This window comes from Arachis ipaensis, chromosome B7, assembly GCF_059453495.1.
Source record: "Arachis ipaensis isolate K30076 ecotype BB chromosome B7, ASM5945349v1, whole genome shotgun sequence".
NCBI lineage: Eukaryota > Viridiplantae > Streptophyta > Magnoliopsida > Fabales > Fabaceae > Arachis > Arachis ipaensis.
Window position 1 is genome coordinate 82,539,062 of NC_142442.1, and position 4,856 is coordinate 82,543,917.

A 4,856-nucleotide genomic window follows, 5' to 3' on the forward strand; every position below is an offset into this window, starting at 1 on the left:
AAAACGAGTAGTTGGTGCTGAAGAAGAGGAGGAACACTTTGAGGAATACTTTGAACCTAACATGGAAGAAAACATGGAAAATCATCATGAAGAAGAGACTCACAACCATGGCAGAGGAGGTGGAGCAAATCATGCTGGGGAGGATAGAAGAGTTTTGGGCTCTTACATCAATCCAAACCCAGGCAATTGTGGAAGTAGCATCCAAAAGCCAACAATCCATGCCAACAAATTTGAACTTAAACCACAGCTCATCACCCTTGTTCAGAACAACTGTTTGTTTGGAGGAAGTGTTCAAGAAGACCCCAATCAACATTTAACCACCTTCCTGAGAATATGTGACACAGTGAAGTCTAATGGTGTTCATCCTGACGCCTATAGACTGCTCTTATTTCCCTTCTCACTCAGGGACAAGGCAGCCAAGTGGCTGGAATCCTTCCCAAGGGAGAGCTTGACAACTTGGGAAGATGTGGTGAACAAATTCTTAGCAAGATTCTACCCTCCTCAACGAATCAATAGGCTGAGAGCTGAGGTTCAAACTTTCAGGCAACAAGATGGTGAGACTCTATATGAAGCATGGGAAAGGTTCAAGGACTTAACAAGGAGGTGTCCACCTGACATGTTCAACGAATGGGTCCAGCTGCACATTTTCTATGAAGGGCTCTCTTATGAGTCAAAGAAGGCAGTAGACCATTCATCTAGAGGATCCTTGAACAAGAAAAAGACCATTGAGGAAGCCATAGATGTTATGGAAACAGTAGCAGAAAATAACTACTTCTATGCTTCCGAAAGAGGGAACACAAGAGGAGTGATGGAGCTAAACAATGTAGATGCTCTGTTGGCCCAAAACAAGCTCATTACCCAGCAGCTGGCTGACCTCACCAAGAAGATGGAGAGGAACCAAGTAGCAGCAATCTCCACTTAATCAACAACACAAGAAGGAGTAAACGAAGAAACAGAGGGGAGTCAAGAGCAAGCCAACTACATTGGGAATTCACCAAGGAAAAACTATGATCCATACTCCAAGACATACAATCCTGGATGGAGAAACCACCCAAACTTTGGGTGGGGAAGTGAGCAAGATCAAAACCAAGACCAGAGACGTTACAACTCCAACAACAATGCAACTCACCAGCAATTCACCCAGAGGACATCTCAACACCCCCACAACAACACTTCTCCACATCCTTATCAAAACCAAAACAGCACATCTGCTCCGAACCACTCATCAATTGATGACAAGCTCTCTAAGATTGAAACCTTCATTGAAGGATTATGCAGAGACATTTAAGACAGTAAAGCATTCAGAGAGGAAGTGCAGTCAAACATGCAGAATCAAAATGCTACCATCACAAAACTGGAAACACAAATCAGCTATCTGTTTAAGCAACTTCCTAACCACAATTTTTGCTATGATGCCCATTCAAGCAAAAGGGAGGAGTGTCAAGCTATCACACTTAGGAGTGGGAAGGAACTTAAGGAACATAAACCACAAGAAGAAGGCTCAAATGAAAAGGGAGAAGAGCAAGATGGAATGCAACCCCCCACGCTAAGTCTGCAGAAAGAAAAGAAGATACCCCAACTAAACATCTCAAGAGCTCCATACCCCCAGCTATTGAAGAAAAAGGAAGATGACAACTAATTCTTGAGATTTTTGGAAATCTTCAAGAAACTACAAATCAACATACCATTTGCCGAAGCCATAGAACAAATGCCACTTTATGCCAAGTTTTTGAAGGAGCTAATGACTAAGAAGAGAAGTTGGAAGAACAATGAAACTGTGATACTAATTGAAGAGTGCAGTGCTATCATTCAGCATAAACTACCTCAGAAACTGAAGGATCCTGGGAGTTTTCAGATCCTTTGCATTATAGGAGAAATCACAGTAGAAAAAGCTCTTTGTGACTTAGGGGCCAGCATCAATTTGATGTCAGTAGCTATGATGAGAAAGATGAAAATTGAGGAGGCTAAACCAACAAAAATGGCTTTACAACTGGCAGATCGGTCGTTCAAATTCCCTCACGGGATAGTCGAGGATTTTCTAGTAAAAGTAGGAGATTTCATATTCCCAGCAGATTTTGTGGTGCTGGACATGCAGGAAGACGCCAAGACCTCCATCATCTTGGGAAGGCCATTCTTGGCCACTGTTGGGGCTGTCATCGATGTTCAGAAGGGTGACCTCACCCTGCGATTACACAATGAAAAGATGACATTCAATGTGTTCAAGGCCATGAGTTACCCACCGGAACAATTGGGGGAATGCATGAGGTTAGATGCACTTGAGGATGAAGTGCAGGAGAATTTTGAAGAAGATGAACCTGAAGAGAATGAGAGATTGGTGGAGGAAGAAGCTGAATCAAGTGAAGAGGCAGTTACAGCAGAAATACATATACCAGATGCACCAAAGGAAGGGAACGAAAAATCAGAAGCACCCAAACCTGAACTCAAAGCATTGCCACCCACTCTCAAATATGCATATCTAGAAGAAAATGAAAACTACCCAGTGATCATAAATTCATCCCTCAGTCAAGATCAAGAAGACGAGCTACTCAAGGTGTTGCGGGAGCATAAGGATGCCATTGGATGGACCCTTGCTGACTTGAAGGGAATCAGTTCAGCCATATGCATGCATAAAATACTGTTGGAAGATGACACCAAGCCATCCATTCAATCCCAAAGAAGGCTGAACCTAATCATGAAAGAAGTGGTACAGAAAGAGTTATGAAGCTTTGGCAAGGAGGAGTCATATACCCAATTTCGGACAGCCCTTGGGTTAGCCCCATACATGTTGTACCAAAGAAGGGAGGGATCACTGTGGTTACCAATGAGAAGAACGAGCTCATATCTACAAGGACCGTCACAGGATGGCGGATGTGCATAGACTACAGGAAACTCAATGAGGCTACACGAAAGGACCATTTTCCCCTTCCGTTCATGGATCAGATGTTGGAAAGACTTGCAGGGCACGCTTATTATTGTTTTCTCGACGGTTATTCAGGATACAACCAAATAGTGGTTGATCCAAGAGACCAAGAGAAAACCTCATTTACCTGTCCGTATGGAGTGTTTGCCTATAGGCGCATGCCATTTGGGTTATGTAATGCCCCTGCAACTTTCCAACGCTGCATGCTTTCTATCTTTTCAGATATGATAGAAAAATTCATTGAAGTTTTTATGGATGATTTCTCGGTATTCAGAGATTCTTTTCCTAGTTGCCTACATCACCTCGCCTTGGTATTGAAAAGATGGCAAGAGACCAATTTGGTCTTGAACTGGGAAAAATGCCACTTCATGGTGACAGGGGGAATAGTCCTTGGTCACAAAGTCTCTCACCAAGGCATTGAGGTTGATAGAGCTAAAGTAGAACTTATTGAAAAACTACCCCCACCCAGTGATGTCAAGGCAATTAGAAGTTTTTTAGGGCATGCTGGTTTTTACAGAAGATTTATTAAAGATTTTTCAAAGATAGCCAAGCCCTTAAGCAATCTCTTTGTATCTGATACACCATTCATCTTTGATGAAACATGCATGCTAGCATTTGCACATTTGAAAATGAGGTTATCCTCTGCTCCTATCATTTCCCCACCTGATTGGAACCTACCATTTGAATTGATGTGCGACGCATCTGATTTTGCAGTTGGGGCAGTGTTAGGACAAAGGAAAGATAACCTAGTTCGTGTGATATACTATGCTAGCAAAGTCCTTAATGAAACTCAAAGAAATTATACCACTATTGAAAAGGAGTTGCTAGCAATAGTTTTTGAATTTGACAAATTTAGATCATACCTCATTGGTGCTAAAGTGATTGTTTTTACAGATCACACAGCACTTAAATATTTGTTTTCCAAGCAAGAATCAAAGCCAAGACTAATAAGGTGGATCTTACTGTTGCAGGAATTTGATATTGAAATCAGAGACAAGAAGGGAATGGAGAACAAGGTGGCAGATCACTTATCTAGAATCCCTCATGATCAAGGTGGAGAAAATGATACAAATGTGAACGAGCTCTTCCCTGATGAGCAGTTGATGACAGTTCATAAAGCACCATGGTTCGCAGATATTGCAAATTTCAAGGCAACTGGGGCATTACCCCCAGGGATTAATAAACATCAAAAGAGGAAGCTCATGAATGATGCAAAATACTTTGTCTGGGACGAGCCATATCTCTTCAAGAAATGTTCAGATGGAATTCTTAGAAGATGTGTTTCGGAAGAGGAAGGGAGAGAAGTCCTGTGGAACTGCCACGGTTCATGCTATGGCGGGCACTTTGGAGGGGACAGAACTGCAGCAAAGGTGTTACAAAGCGGATTCTTTTGGCCCACTCTTTTTAAGGATGCCAAGGAACTAGTAAAAAGCTGCAATGAATGCCAAAGATCTGGAAACCTGCCCAAAAGAAACGCCATGCCACAAAATTTCATCTTGGAACTTGAACTATTTGATGTGTGGGGAATTGATTTCATGGGACCATTCCCAACCTCATATGCAAACAATTACATCCTGGTAGCAGTAGATTATGTTTCCAAGTGGGTAGAGGCTATTGCAACCCCAACTAATGATAACAAGGTAGTCATGAACTTCCTCAGGAAGAATATCTTTAGCCGGTTTAGAGTCCCAAGAGCCCTCATCAGTGATGGAAGGAGCCACTTTTGTAACAAACCACTAGAAGCTCTCCTCTTACAATATGGGGTAAAACACAAAGTAGCCACACCTTACCATCCTCAAACAAGTGGGCAAACTGAGATATCCAACAGAGAGCTGAAGAGGATCCTGGAAAAGACTGTGGGCGCATCTAGAAAGGATTGGTCGAAGAAGTTGGATGATGCTCTGTGGGCATACAGAACAGCATTCAAAACTCAACT

At 42.4% G+C, this 4,856-nt stretch overlaps 1 non-coding gene across 1 annotated transcript; it reads right to left on the reverse strand.

Moving 5' to 3' along the window:
- Window positions 1-514: 514 nt before the first annotated feature.
- Window positions 515-618, reverse strand: LOC148553179 (small nucleolar RNA R71). Its single transcript, XR_015892780.1, has one exon. It is a non-coding gene; the product is annotated as a small nucleolar RNA R71 (small nucleolar RNA).
- Between the last annotated feature and the right edge of the window lie 4,238 nt (window positions 619-4,856).